The sequence below is a fragment of the Wasmannia auropunctata genome, unplaced genomic scaffold (assembly GCF_000956235.1).
Source record: "Wasmannia auropunctata unplaced genomic scaffold, wasmannia.A_1.0 LD336074.1, whole genome shotgun sequence".
Classification (NCBI taxonomy): Eukaryota; Metazoa; Arthropoda; class Insecta; order Hymenoptera; family Formicidae; genus Wasmannia; species Wasmannia auropunctata.
In genome coordinates, this window is record NW_012026816.1 from 2,340,781 (window position 1) to 2,357,438 (window position 16,658).

The window sequence follows — 16,658 nt, forward strand, 5'->3', positions numbered from 1 at the left end:
GACAATCTACGTATTTCAACATTTGTAAAATTTCCATTTCAATAGCTCGAGAAATGTAAAATGAATTGCTTGTTAATTACAAAGTGAGATAATTGGCTCTCGAGACATGAGAAATCACCCGGCCACAAACAAACTTCCGTCAGGGATCGCTTGATCTCTTCGAGGATACAATTTAATTTGAGCGATACCTTCGCGCTTACATTTTTTCGTAATGCGCTTTTTCCGGTTTCATTAATACAAATCGGTCGGAGTTCGGAGTAAAAGCGAGCGAGGGGGGAAAAGATTCCTTTTTGTCGTCGATCACGGGCGCACAGTAGCGTGCAACGACTTCCAATTCACGACGGCGCGACGGTACAACACGAACGTTACATGCCAATTATAATTATCAGTATTTCCACGGAGCGGCACGCAAAAATCGGCTCGAAATGTCGAAACGCAACGTTCACGGTGCGTACATTCGTTTTTAAGAGCCACGGCCAGTCAGTGTCTCGTTTAATAGTAGCAGCAACATGATAAACAACTTGACATGATTGACAATTTATATGTCGAATGGATATATAAATGAAAGAAATCACTTTGAATAACGAAAAATACCGCATTACAATCGCTCTTTCTTGAAAACACATTTCGCGCTATGACATTAACCGTCAGTAGTATACTCGTAAGAAGTGAGTGAAGTTATGGGAACTATCGTAAAACTCACGCGAAAATCGATGGTTTGTTGAGGCTCTTATCGGGGAGTGTTAAGTTTTTATATTTTATTACCACTTCTATAACTACATTATTAATGACAGCAGATATATATGAATAAAAAAATAATTATTAAATTCATATACGACATACAAATTACTAATTGTAAGATATACTTAAGTTATAACCGCTGCATGCATGTAAAATCGCGTTAATATGTTATATACAACAATCCAACACGGACATGTGTTTCTCAATTTAAAACGTGTACCGAATACCACTCGTCTGGCTTTTAAATCTCGTCTCGCCCGGGCTTATCAGCGATCACGGTGGTGCGAATGACAAATGTCCGGCGTGTCTTGTGCCACGGTCGTCGTTATTCGATCAAAATGCAAAGCGCAACGTTGGCAAATGTCTTCTTCGTGTCTGAACACGAAATCATTTCACTCCATTCCCTCGGATTCTCTCTCTCTCTCTCTCTCTCTCTCTCTCTCTCTCTCTTTCTTTCCCCTTTTTCTCTTTTTATTTTTCTTGACCGTGCAAACACCGTCGTTTCGAGTGTCTCGCGACGGTATCGTGCGACCCGAACAGACGAGGCCAATTCGCTTATCTCGACTAGGACTTGATAAATTAATCGACATTAAGGTAGATAAGGGAGGAGGCGCTGCGCCATATCTGATACGTCGGAATTGTGTCGATGTATCAGGCCTAAAAACGGTCTCGGTCGACGGCTAGAGCGCGTCGGGCGACGCGTCACGTGGATGGGGGACCACGGGTGCTCGGTTACCGCGATAGATCGTCTCGGAGACCGTGAGATCATCAATACCGTATCTATTCGTTCATCTGCAACGCATACCGGCGCCGCGGTGCTGGAATATCAGTTAGTCAACTCTCCCTCGACAGATGATACGTCACTCGAGAAGCCGGTACAAGTTCGCAGGGGCTTCGGCGACGGATTTAATTAGCGCAAAACGATAACGCACTTGCGACATGTGGACCTGCGATCAACTACTGCGACGCAGCGCGCGCGTTGCACAACGAACTTGCTCTTGATCGTAAATCTGGCGAATCGGCACACTCTTACACGCCGGTACTAAAATTTAACTTCCTCCTAACAGTTTTCCGTAGGTCTCGCGAAAGGGCATAAATCTCGCGGCGCGATGCAGATCCCAGCGAAAGTAGCGCGCAAGCGCAATTAATTTCTGTTGCCTTCTACGCGGTTTACAGCTCGCGCGATGATTTACCGCTTCGAGAGAGCGAAGCGTCGAGACGCTTATATATTCTCACGGGACGCGAGACGTTTTCGCCGATCGCAGCGAGAAAAATTTAACGGCGCCGTAAACATCGCTCTTGCAATTTAGTTGTCGTCACGGGAAATACTTAGAAACGTAAAATATAAAATATTACGACGGAACTACCCTGAGATTTAAAATCTACGCAATTGTCATTGAGCTCGGCGAATCTAACGAATTAATCTCAAAATACTGTGTTACCCGTTACCGAGGGAAAATAATAAAGAAATTAATATCCCGTGTACTACATTTCTCATTTATGTTCTATCCTTTTCTTCTGGATCTTTTCCGTTGCTGACTAAACAAAATCGTACGACTTCACTCACGACGGACGTGCAATAAATGGATGTATCGGCGCGACGGGGAAGCTTTACGTCTCCATAATGCGAGCTCGAACGCACGTTAAACGCGGGGGAGCGGACGCGAGCGAGCGAGCGACCGTAGTCGCGATAGTCGAGTTTATAACGCAAAATTAATAGAGCTTATCCCGTGCCGCTCGTGCCGGCGCGGCCTTTTGGCAATTTATCATGGGATTACGGTGCAAATACGTCAACCAAGGGTCGAACCTTCCGAGGCGCTCCCTCCGCCCGTCGTCGTGTCGTAGGGCACGGCGCCGTTGCGCCGATCCCCCTCGCCCCTCGACCCGCTCGCGTCATGGGCGCAGCAATCACTTCCTGTGTCAATAAACACAGCTCTTCCCGTTGGCTCACCCCTAATTCGAGCCAGCACCCAAGGGGGATCGGCGCAACTGACACCACCCTTTCACCCTAATGTTCCTTCCTGAATTTTACAGTCTTTTCTTTCTTTGATCCCGCGGCATTGATTCCTCCTCGCCGTTGCCAGCGCTGTTTCCCTTGTTGTTCGGAACGATACTGTCCGATGTCTGCTATCGAATGATGTAATCCGATCATGTACTTTGCGCTAAGAAAATTGATTCTATACTCAAGAAATCTGTTACTATAGTCCTAAGACCACTATGTTTCTAACGAATCTTGCAACTGTCTTGTTTCTAAGATCAATTTGTTTCAACGAATTCAATCTGCAAGTATCGTAATCTCTCCCTAACTAATAAATAAAGGATAAAGATATAGGAAATAAATTTCGATAACATTTTTCGTCGATAAATAGGAGGATACTTGATAAATAGGATCAAGACAGGGTTCTCGCCGATTGGATCGGAAGTCGGTAGATCGGAGATTTATTCCGACGTGATATCAAATGCTCGCCCCGGCGCGGCGCCTATGACGAGTCGGCGGCGAGTTGGGGATGCGTTATACCGGCACGCGCACCACTTTCGCATTATCCATTATTCCCGTCGGCATTACAATGACAATGACCGCAATAACGATCGCGTCGAGATCGGAAGAGACGCGAAAGAGACACGCGGGGGTCGACACGTGGGGTGAGAGAGCATACGCACACGTCGGCGCGTCGCGCCGGCCGACAGCTCGGAAAATTGCTAACAAATAATACTGCTGGGGATAACGATACGGGGTGTCGTCGTCTCCGACCCTACTGTGCCTAGATCGCTCGTCCTTTTTGCGCACAATCACCCGTGAGATTCCGGGCCGAGAGTCCTGCTCGGGACACTCGCCGCGTACGATTCCGGAAACTGCAGCGCAATCATTGCGGGACGCGTGTGTCGGCGTGAAAAAATACGCGAGATGAGAAAGCGTTAGACTCTAATGAAACGATATTATACAATATTCTTATACGTCGATAGGTAATCGCGCAGCGCGGATTCGCAATTTATCGCTGTCAAGCCAATTTGCAAAATATATACATATCGCGGATGGAAATTACGTTCTGAGACGCGTGAGCGATAAAACCCAACGGTGTAAATGTCGCACCGCCGATAAATAATACACCGTCTACATGCGCGTCGAAATTACACCGAAATTCGATCGAAGGGCGGCCGACACGACGGGGGAGGGCGTAGTGTGCGAACGTCTCGCTTCATAATTTCGATCGTTAAAACGACATCCGAGGAATTATCCGCGGCGTACGACAGGTATATAAAGATATAAGTGCAGTCCAGCTCACTTCCAGCCGCGCGAACTGCAATTCGATCCACTCTGGACGTATAATCAGGTATGCAAATGCCGGATGCGTGCGCGTACGTGTGTGTGTGTGTATGCGCGCGCGCAAGCCGGCGTGTCCAAATAACGCGTAACTGTCAATATCGCGAGCAGCTTTTGCGCGCGGTCGGCGAGCGATGTGCAACATTGAAAGAGAAACGACGCTGCATTTTGGAACACTCACGAACTCGAGATACCTTGATCGAGCGTTTACACCCGAAGCGTTTTCAAAATAATTTGTATCTACATAGACCCATCATAAAACTTCTGTAATGCGATTTCTCGCTTGAATTCACTTGGATTAGATTTACATACTATAATCAGGTGAGACCAATCGAGCGTTGACAATAAAAATTATCAATTTTTCGCAAAAGGTAATAGTATTCATTACACGATCGCAAAACCGTACCATTATACTTTAGCTTTCCAATTACAACATTTAGTTCCATAACAACACTCGTAATCGAGCGCCTAATGCACAGCCTCGACGGAGCACGCGCGTTTCCGCGCGTCTCGCGTGGGTAATTTGCAACATCGTTACCACCAACATCTCTCAGGAAGTTTCTCGTAATTCTGCAACGCGGTGTGTACGGCGAGCCGCGGCGTTTCCAGAGCTCGCGCAACACTGGGCCGCGCGCGAGAGCCGCGCTTTATTACCGCCCCGAGCTAAACCTACCGCGGATTTAAACACCGTCACACCGGCAGCTAATCTTCTCAGCGATAGCTCGCTTTCGCTGAAACGAGAGCCGACAGTTTCGCGCTTAATGTAACCCAGAGAGCCTTAACTCTCTGACACAGCGCAACAAAAAGCCTAGCTCTATAAATCCTTCATTGTTAGTTTATTTATACCATCACAGAATAATAAATTTAGGTAATATCCAATTAGATCGTTATTGCTCCTTCGCTGGATCGAAAATTATTCTCAACGTGTATCCACTGTACAATTTTATTCGTCCAGGCAAGTGTATCTTACACGTTCGGCGTTATCATTTAGCATCGTGTATCATCGTATTTGACCCCTGGCAACGTTTAATTCCCCCTTCGCTTCCATGGACCGGTTGCGGCTGGTAAAGCCAATAACTCCTATCATCCGGAAGAAGCCGCTCTCGGTCGGTTCGATCTCTTAACGCGACGCTACCCCTATCGAGACAGTTGGGAGAGGGTTGGTCCACGTCCGATGGAAGCCACGTTTCGATACACGCATACGAAGACAAGAGAGAGAGAGAGAGAGAGCGGGAGGGAGTACGAACGACAGATCTGTCAGGAGGGCATAAATCAATGGATGGCTCCTGGATTGCCCTGGGAGAGAGCGTGTTACGTTTCCACGGACAGATAGAGCCGATGTGCTTTATTATGCCGGACACAATTGCGTGTTGCCTAAGCCACGTGACCGGCAACTTCCGGCCGACGCTTGGGTTCCGCTTCATGATGTCCTCGCGCGCACACGTCTCCCCTGGTCGGTCCGCCATTCCCTTCCCCTTCCCCTCCGGGGGTTCTGCTTCTTTTCCTCCCAGCATTGACGATGCGATCCGTGACAATGATCATCGCGTGTCAGATCGACGGCGTCACAATGCGACGGTATCGTGATGCTTACAAACCTCGATTATGTCTCACAGTCTCGCGAAATATATACAGTTATAAGTATATGAAAAGATGAACAAAGAGAGATGTATCGAAACGGGGAAAAAAGTTAATCGCCAATCACTAATTGGAATATATCAGATCCTCGAGGGTTATCATCTTCCAACATAAAATTCCCATAGACCGGTTACTTCGACCATTGTCCGTAACTTCAACAATGGTGCGAGAGCCGTGCGCCTTTTCAGCACACGGGGCGAGCGTACGTAGGCGAGCAAAAAACAAATTTCGCGTAATAAAGAGATCCGAGGGAGTATGGTGTGCCGAATCGATTGGTCACGGTGTTCTCATGTTAATGCCGCGACGGTTCTGCTTCGGTTTTCCATTGGCGCACGTTGGGGGAGCCGGCTACGGGTCGCCAGCACCAGCGTGGCGAATTCTCGGGTTTATCGTCGGGGTGTGTAGCCACTGTGACCACTAAAACCGACCGTCTGAACCCGGGGCGGGAACGAAGACGGCACGAGAGACGCCGTAAGGGGGAGAGAGATCCGCTCTCTCTCTATCTCTCTCTTTCACTCGCGTCATGGGAATCATAAAACGTCCCGGATAAGTCCAACTAACGAATACAGCCGATATAGATACCCGATAGATAGATAGCCGCCTATTCTATCCTATCCAATTATATCTTATTTTGCGTAGGCGTTATCTATACAGTGTGCGAATCTATATATATATCGAAGAGTATCGGAAACATTATGCTGATGTAAGATGATAGCGATACAAATGATATACCATTAAATGATTACGCACACACGAGTACAATGAGCATCATTCTGACCGCGAGTATTTCGAGAAAGAGCGTAGGCATATCCGTGCAGCGAGAACGATAACTATTCGCCACGGCGGCGAAGTATTTCACGAAACCCAATCTCCATGTAGTATACAATTATAATTAAACGCGCATTACTAATTAGGGTTATTATCTTTGTGTGTCGCTTATTACGCGCCGATACGTTTTACTGCGAAGACGGAGAATGTGCGACGATTACTTTACTAGCGTGATTAAATTAAAAATCGCACGGGGGGGACACACCTTAATTATTAGCGGATCCATTTTTCGAGGTAGTTCGCCCATTAATAATTATTGTATCCCATTTTTTTTTTACAGAGATAACTATCGCAGGTGTAACACGCTTGTAATTTCGCTTCGCGAGCATACGTTTCAAATACTCGTTAATAAATATTCATACCAGTATATTATTGCTTCAAATCATATATGTCGTTTAATAAAAACTATAAAAAGTTACTCAAGGAAATCTACAAGTTACAGAGACGGCCCATAAAGTTTTCCGACGCGATAGTTTTTGCATAATGCAATTTGCGTTCTGTGGATTTAGCAAAAAAAAATCTCAGCAAAAAATCGAGATCATGAAAGGAATGCGCCAACTTTTTTCAATAATGTACAAGTTTGAAACAAATTGGAATAAAGGCTAAAAAAAAAAATTAAAATTTGTCTTACATCGTTTTAATTAAAATCAAAAGATTATTCCACGGATGATGAGGTCAGACATTTACTGCGACGCGAAGATGAGGAAATATCTTAATTCCCACAAGCGTGCCGCGTTTCCGTGATAGCGAATGAGAGAGGCATTTCCTCTTAGCGTTGGCCGTGAAGGCCAACGAGAGGAAGAGTCCCGACTTCGCGGCTTCCATCCCCTCGATCTGAGGATCTCGGGGAATGCCGAGATCCGGCGTCGTACCCCGCGGTGGCCCGACTCCGGCACGGTGGTCCAGGTCAACAAATCATAATCGTGCCCGCGACCGGGTAACGAGGAAAGGTCTGAATGCCTACGCGAGGTTCGGCGCTGTTCGCGGCGAGCAAGCGTGGTCAAAGCAATGCGAACGTGAAGGAACGAGACGTCGGGGCGCCGCGCGGCGTCGAGCCCCGCTGCGAGATCACCGAGGTCCGCCGCGAGCGCGAAGAGATGTGGAGGGTACGGGAGATGGGAGAAGGGCGAGAAGGGAGGGGAGGGGGAGTAGGAGAGCACAGTATGGGTGATGGTCATGAGCGAGAACAAGAGCAAGAACAAGAAAGGCAGGTAGATCGTAGCGAGTAACGTGGCGCACGGAGCGTCCGGGGCTCACGCTCTGTCGCGCCGCGACAGCAAGGTGGTCCACCGGCCCAATGGGCCCTGACTTACGAACGTCGGGCCCCCGCACGAGAGTAGTCCTCTCGATTTATGAAGCACGAATTAAATACTGCGATCCTAGACTGACCGATGCCCGCCGCACCGGTGCGCGGCATTACTGCAGATCCTGCAAGGCCTGCAGCGTGTCCTAAGCGTATGGCTCGCCAGTGGTTAAGCTAATAATCATTTCAATTTACAAGTGGATTATTTGGCTGGAAATTAGCTTATACAATCGGAATTACTATCTAAACGTTTCGGCCGTAGCACATCAACCGTTCACCCATTATCCCTATCAGGATATTCGACCATCTGCCGCGCTCCGGGGCACCTCGGTATCAGTCGGTGGCGCGCTGCAGCATCTCTAACGAGCCGTAACGATATGCATTTTGAAAATCCGGAAGATCGATGAAAAGAGAGTCGTGTGTGAGTGCGCTGTGCGCGCGCGTAAAAGATGCCCCGAAGGTCGACGGGCAGCTGGCCCCCACGATGGAACGGGAGGACCTCCTCATTAGCCATGCATGCGCCTAAAACCAATTCTAGTTCTCTCCGCTCTTCGTGTGCGAGGGCTAACGAGACGTCTATATTATTATACCGCGGCCAAATGGAGAAAGAGAGAGAGAGAGAGAAAGGGAGTGAGCCAGGCGCGCAACGCGTCGGGGCCCTCGCTCGAAAACCGAATAGGGTGGGTTACGTCGGATATTAGCCGCGGGGGCCCCTCTCTCCCTCCCGTGAGGGGCCCTCTCGGGAGATAAAGACGAGGAGAGCCACTCGGAGCTGCGGACCACCGTGAAAGAAGGGAGTACTCCCGGCCGGCAGCTCCTCCTCATCCTTCTTCTCTCGTACTTCCCACCATCCCTTTCCCTCTCGCTCCCTCTTCTATTCCGCGTGGTGGCTTTTCTTGCCCTTCGAGGGCTCCGGACCGCCAATAACCGCAAACACGTAATTCCCTACAGCACCTACCATACGCATTACGTCGGTTATTTGCCCCCTAACCAGGTGGAATTTATTGCGGGGAAATGTCAGTTCCGTGGCGCGGCCGCTCGCCACCCTGCGCGATCGACCGACGCTGCCTGCACACGTTGCACGCTGCTGCACACACTGGCTCAGGTTGTGTGTGTTCCGATCATTAGATCCTCGCTGCGCCACAGAAAATGGCTGCTGACCCGGCGACGTCCTGGAGACCGGTCGGTCCCATGAAACTCCGCGCAAACCCGCCGACGTGATCGAGCGCGCCGCGAAAAACGTCGTATCGGTTTACGAATAAAATCTGAGAGTTACACATCGTTCTATGCAAATCGACTTATTTGGAAGCGATGAAGAGATTCGTATGCGAGCGAGACCGCGGGGCCTTGCTTGTTTGCGAACGCCGCCGCGCTGGAATATCAAGCAGGATGATCCCGCCGCGGCGATCAGAAAGAAGCGGCCGACGACGAGATGCTCGATTGACTTAATTGAAAAAGTCGCGCGGGCGTTCACGGCTAAGGATGTCCCAGAGATGCGTTCCCGTTCCCGTGTGTTTTATTATATATAAGCGTCCGGCAGTCGGCGGCGGGCGCAGTTGTGCGAGATTAATGAACGACAGGGAGCTAATGAAGCGATAATTCTCCTCGCGGCAAAAACGCGACCGTCTCGAAATCTGAATGTTCGATCCGTCGCGACCGATCACGACGTGGTGGACCCCGCGCGAGAAAAAACGTGGGACGCTATCGGCGCATTAACATCTCGATCCGCGCGTACTTTCGGAACGACGACGGTGTTCCGGGAATCCGGTGATAGGCGCAATTCGTGAGTCCCATCGCCGTGGGTTTTTGCCATATAGAAAAACAGGTTTCAATCCGGATGGAAGGTGGCGTCATTCGTCGCGATTGCACCTGCACGGCAGGTGCTCGGCTGGACTCACGAGCTACTCACGGTGATTATTAAGCGTCTAATCGCTAATCTCAGAGATTATCCTCGAAACGCGGGCTGATGATCTTCCAAACGATTACCATAGCGACGATCAATTTTCGAATCGCGTGACGTTGTCGACACCATAACATCAACCGTTGCTCTTTCTTAGAGTGTAATTAGTTGTGTTTCCTTTCATCATTCAGATTTGTAATATTACATCAGAAATACAATAATAACATTCGCAGTTTATTCCACGTGAAGTTTTATCCTGGTTCCTGCTAATTTTGTCGCCCCTCGGAGACTCATTTATAATCAAACTCGAGTTTCCCACGATCAGATCACGAAGGCAGAAAATCCGATCGTCATCCTTCGAAAGGCTGATGAGCATCGCGTGGAGGCAAGGAGGAAAGAATGGAGCAAAAAGTTCTGCGAAGTTTACGTGTCGTGCAACGTGTCGACGCAATGGTTTTCGCTTTAATAATTAAAAGAGGCAATTGTCACGGCGCAAAATTAATATTCATCGTCGCACGTCCATCTCGGTTTTTCTTGATCTCCGCCACGATGATTTATTCGATTATCGATTGCCAAAAAATTAAATCGACGACTTCAAATTTCATCCGATAATTAAAATTAACGTGATAAATTCTGTTCTACCGGCGACAACCGGTAGAATCAGCCGATTATCTTCGTGACAATTATTTTACGTTTTAATTGTTCTCTCTACGTAATCTACGTAAATCCTAATTAAGACTGAACTATTTCATCGTCATTGGCGAGAAGCGGCTCAAAGGCCGCGCTCGATGTAAGAAAGACTTGCAGCACCTCCGGTCGTGAGAAGGAGGAGAATTCCTCGCGATTCCGCGAGGATGATTCTTGTTCCAGCCTCGGAGCTCGATACTTCACGAGGGCTCTTAAGTCGTTTTCTCCATTCTTTCTTTCCATTTATTTTTCCCACCTATCACCCCCTTGGCCGTCCCTTTCATCCACTTCAAACCGCTACCGTATCTTTCGAGTGTCCAAATCTGCAGCCGACACTTTGAACTTTCAAGTGCCTACAGTTTTTATATTTTACTTTTTTACGAGTCGGGAAAAATTTCAGCGCGATCAGGAGTCAGTTTTTTAATTGATTGTGATTAAATTAAACATTATGAAATTATAGAACAAGAGCTTTCGACGATTTTCGTTCGCACGGGATCGCTTAGCTGAGGCGCGTTTAACAGGGATATCGCTTAAATTCGCCCGGGATCAGGATGACTCTGCATTATCGCTGATTCCAAGCCAGCCACGGGATTTCCATGTCCGGACTTGGAACCCACCACCGCCATCAGCATCGGGATGAGACCCCACAGCTCGACTTAGCATAGATTAAAGTCGCGCATACGCTCTGCGAAGCGAGACCGCGAGCGTCTACGAGCCGGATGAGAGGAGAGGAGCGGAAGGGGTGGAGGAAGAAGATTGGGTTAGATAAAAATCGAGTCGATCCATGAGGATCTCCTCCACCTTTACGAGGTAAGGCACTAGGAAAGAGACATCGCGGGTGGAAAGGCGGAGATGAGATCTGCTGAATACAAACTGCCGCGAAATGGCAGGAATCCGAATAGGTTTCGTCATAATCTCTTATAAACTGATTGAAATTGGGCGATTTATTCGGAAAGCTTCGAAATCTTCTTCTTTCGAGGAATTGTGGAGTCACAAATGAAGGGCGCACTTGCACATCGCTTAGTTCTCTAAATTATCTTCCACCACGACGTCGTCCTTTTTTCAGATGTGCCTCTTATTTGATTGAAAAAAAAAAAAAGAATTTTAAAAGCAAGCGTAACACACTCGTTGTAAAAGCACGAGCAACGTTCGAAAATTCGCAGCCAATTCCAATTCCGCCTTTACACTGTGTTCAAGTGGTACAGCGAAGTGGCATTGCGGGCGAGGTTGGCAGTGAATTTTGGCGCCCGGCCAGGTCCGTCGAGAGGATTTACGTCTATTTAATTTTATGGCGTTTGACGGTCGGTACCGGAGATAGAACCGGTCTACGAGATAGTCGACGTTATTCGCCCACAACGAACGCTTTGTTCTTCGGGCGCATCTCTTTGTATACAAATAGCTAGCCCGCGGATGGCAATTGAAACGTCATTATTCATTCCGTCTAAGGTAACTTACGGCATGTATATATCAATCGCATATTCAATGTTAATTAATATAGTGTTAAGATTAACGATAAGTTCATCTCTCTCTCTCTCTCTCTCTCTCTCTCTCTCTCTCTCTCTCTCTCTCTACACACACACACACACACACACACACACACACACACACACACACACACACACACACACACACACACACACACACACACACACACACACACATACACACACACACACGCACGCACGCACGCACGCACGCACGCACGCACGCACACGCACACGCACACACACACACAAACTCAATTCACATCTGAAACTGTGTTGAACAATATTATATCGCCCTTTTCTAAATTTGCAAATTGGTAATTAGAGATAAAAATAGTACGTCAATGTTTGCAGTGCTAGCAAATTTGCTTTGACGGTGATTAATTCGAAAGTGCACCGTAAATGGTCGAGAATATAATCTCGAAGCACCTACGTGTTTTTCGTATATTAATCAAGTCCACTATAATCCTAACGTGTCATCTACATCTCCTTTTGCGTGTATTTTCACTAGCAGCAGCCTTGTCATCATAATTAAGGACCGCTACGTGCACTTTAAGGTGTTATAGACCCGTGCACGATATTTATTACGAAAATAGCTCGGCGGTAACTCAAATATTCGCTATCAAAGGCATGCGCTGGTATTTTGGAAAATAATTGTGCTCCACTGCGATATCAAAAACCATTCTTCATTTTGCCACAATATGCCGTGTTAACGCCCAACCTATAACGCCTTTCTGTATTATACAGAACGCCAGTGTCCCTGTATTTAATCGACAATCTATAATGTAAAGAGTATTTGATGAAATAAAAAAACTTAGAAAACTTTTTTCCATTCTTTTAGACGCGTCGTAAAAATCGACGTTTTCTACTCCGGAATTATATCGCGTTATCGCAATCTCTATGTCGGCGAGATGCGTAAGAAGCGCTTAGTTCATCTCGCCCAGGTGTCACGCCGACGCGTATTCTCGAACCGTCGCGCTCGGCGGGCACGAAACCACCGCGGAGAGACATCTCGGCTAATTGCGGCATCGCTCACCGAGCTTATATTATATCCTTTCTGCGTATGCCGCCATCCTTATCGCGCCGCGCGCGGCGAGAGGAAGGACACGATGGATGCAGGATCCTTTCCTCTGGCTACTATACAGCTCCGCCGGTCTTGGTATGTGGTACCAAGAAGCGCGTTCTTAATTCACGGCGATCGCTCAACGTTGCGACTCGCCGTCGAAATAATAAATAACACGCATACGCTACGTCGCAAAAAAAAATCTCCGCGGGCTCGTTCTGTAAACTTATTAAAGCGTGGCTTGCGGTTACATTTCGACTTCAACTCCTCTCAATTATTTTTTGATAGCCGCAGATAGCGTCGCGCAAGAGAGAACTGTGGCAGATAATATCTTGTGCGGGATTGTCGCGATGGCGCAACGCAAACTTCGTTACCACCGGGGAGAGCGTAATGCAAAAAGCTACGAGAGAAGATGACAGAAAATGACTTGGCGTATTACCGCGAAATAGGTCTTTAGAGTTCTTACATCGCCAGGGATAAATTATCCAGACGAACGCACGCCTAATGTCCACAGATGCAGAAACGAGCGAATGAAGAGAGCACGGGATTCATTTTTCGCGAATCGTCCTTCCGAGGACAGCAAATACGTCGCGCGGTCTTCTCCGTTGGAAGATTAAAAGTTCCGAAGGCAGTGTCACGCGCTATGATCAACCCCGAATTTCCGGGACGTTGCGCCTGGCCGTTCCAATTACTTTTATGCCTCTCTCTCTCTCTCTTCTTTTTTCTCTCTTTCTTTCGCCCTCTTATATTCCTCTCCTCAGAGAGCGACTGCTGCTCCTTCGTCGCGATTCACCTAGCCGCCTTTACCAGGTTCGTAGCAAGCAACCCGACCGAAGATCCCTGACGTCTTCCTCTGCGGGGTGTAATAAAAAGAAACCACCCACTGCGCGCTCAGCGCGACGAGATATACACCGATGCAATGCGCACACGCATGAGTGATATACCGGTGCGCGCGTGTGTACGCACGAGAGTATCGCCAAGATTGCTGCCGAGGTTGGGAACCACCCTCCGAACAAGTAACGAAATTAAATTCAAATATAATCAAATAAAATTTAAAATTTAAATCCTCCTCGCCCGCGCGCGGTGCTGCACGCGTTGGGATACGTATACGTCTCCTTCTCTCTCTCTCTCTCTCTCTCTCTCTCTGTCGCTTTCTTTTTCTCTCTCTCTCTCTGCACTACGAAATTTAGTGGCTGCCACACCGCGTCCGTATTCCTCCTTTTCTCTTTCTCGCCGGTCTCCTCCCCTACGGGGACCACCCCCTGAATTCGAACCGAGATTTAACGGGTCAAACCGCGGGGGTTGATCCGCGAGAGTCAAGGAAACGGCGCTGCGTGCGGAAGGGTGGCTGATTGAGAACATTGTTTTGTTTGTTCGGCCGACGCCGCACCGCGACGCGGCAGCCTTGGATGAACAAGGGATGAAAAAGATAAGTGCGTTTTACACTGACGCTGTAACTTAGTGTGTGCTCATCGTTCTTTACGCAGGATCTTGAAATTCTCTAAACGCTTAATCGGTAATCATTCTAATCAAATCGCTGTCTCAAGTTTTTACGACCAAAATTACTTTTTGCATTGGAATTAATATACGAAGCTTATTTGTGCTAACTGTCTGTGACGCGTATTCTTACATCTTTTCCAAAAATAAACAACAATGGAAAATTATTACACATTATGTGTATAAACAAAAGAATTATAATAGAAGACAATTATAAAATTGAAAAATTCATTAGAGCTCCCTTGTGTTTTCAGGCATTGTACAATATTTAGAAAATGTGCCTCAATATTTGTGCGAACATTTATAAAAAATTAACATTTTAAACAACATTATACTATCTAAAAACAGATAATTTTTAAGAGAGTATTCCTGCCTTTACAATTACACGCCGTAAGGGTTGCTCTTAATTACATCGTTTCCGTACTCACGTGTTAAGCAATTCGCATTTTTTTTTACGTTCTCCAAGCGATTTTTCTCCGACAACTGAAGCGAGAGAAGGGAAACACGATACGTTTCCTAAGTTCGTCCGACGTGAAGCAAGCGAATCAATTAGTCGCGCTCGTCGTTTGGAGTGTCCGATCGATCGAAAGATTCTCATCTACGATGCGTCTCGTTCCTCTACATGTCCGCCCCTGGCGGTGACGACTATTCCGCTACGGGGTAGCTCGACTGTGTATACCGCCGTCGCCGCGCCGTTGGTTGGGGGAGGGTGTCATTCTGTGTCAACCACAGCGCCCTCTGACGATGACACCGTGGAACGCGAAAGGGGATGAAACTGGCTGCGTATAACTCGAGCTGGCCTCGGCAACCGAGCTAGTTGCGGGGTTTACTTTGCCCGTACACTCCTCCGCTCTCTCCTTTATACATCACATGCGTATATATATGTGTACATGCGCGCGTGCATGTGCGCGTTCGTGAGAAAGTCTCGTGTGTGTGTGTGTACTTCAGTATACACACGTACACGCAAACGAAAACACATATATACGCGCGGCGATGTGGGAGACGCGCTTAGAGTCTCCACCACCGGAGTCGTCGGCTCAAAGCGAGGGGGTTGGTTGGTCTTATTTGGAGACAAAGTGGATCGGATTAGAGATACAGATTTCAATTTGTTTGCCCCTTTCGACCCGCGCGCGCAGACACACCCCTCCCGCAGAAGCGAAAAGTTATCGGGTAGGTATATATTCGGATCCCGACTTCCACCGGGAGGGTAAACGCACGGATCTCTGCCACGGATGGACTCACAGGGCGAGCGGACGTTTGTCGTCGGTTAAGTCACTCCGCCCCGATGTAAACGCTCGCGACAAACGCCGATAGCGTAGCCCTCTCCACCTTGGAAACGCTTTTCCACAGCAACGGCAATAAACGTTCGATCCGCAGGGCTATTTTATTTGCAGCTGTTCGCAGTAGTATTTTATTTGTGTGCGCGGTCTTTTCATATAGTAAAGCCACTTGATTACGCCGTATTAACTATTGTACATTATCACTCTTAAGCTGTTTTGCTAATATTAATGAAAAATATCATCACGGAGATTTATGTCAGTTAAAACCGATAACTTTTCTATTAGCATAAAATAGCCGAAGAGAAAAGCCGAGAGTAAGAGAGAGAAAGGGAATTATCTTTTTTTACTGCTTAGATTACAGTGTCGATTTTGGATTTTTCATTATTTTTAACCATATATTTATTACACGATAACGCACGAAATAAGAGAGAGGAACGGAGAAGGGATTACATGCACACACCCCTGACGAAAACATGGTCGGAAGTCAGATCTCCGCAGTCTGCGCCATTTCCTTTGAACTCTTTTTTTTTCGGCAACGCAAGAGCTAATTAATTTCTCTCTCTCTTCAACTCTCCCAACCCTCCGTTTCTCATCGCGGCACGACTCCGCCACCGCATCGTCTACTCCCTCTGTGCTATTTATTTTTCTGGAGATATATACATACGGAAAGGGGCGACTGGAAACAAAAAGAGGGGTGCGAGCGGTAAATACAGATGAAACGAAAAAACATTTTGGGTGTAAGGGAAAGGGTCGAAAGAGCGAGTTTACGCGAGTCCATTTCGCAAAGACATAAAGTATCCCCGACGTCAATAAGAGCGACGTGCGCGGTTATCGGATACCGTTTAATCTTAGCGCCGCAAAAGATAGCCAATGTACTAAAGTTAACATTTCTACACGCCATATGTGCATATATAAACG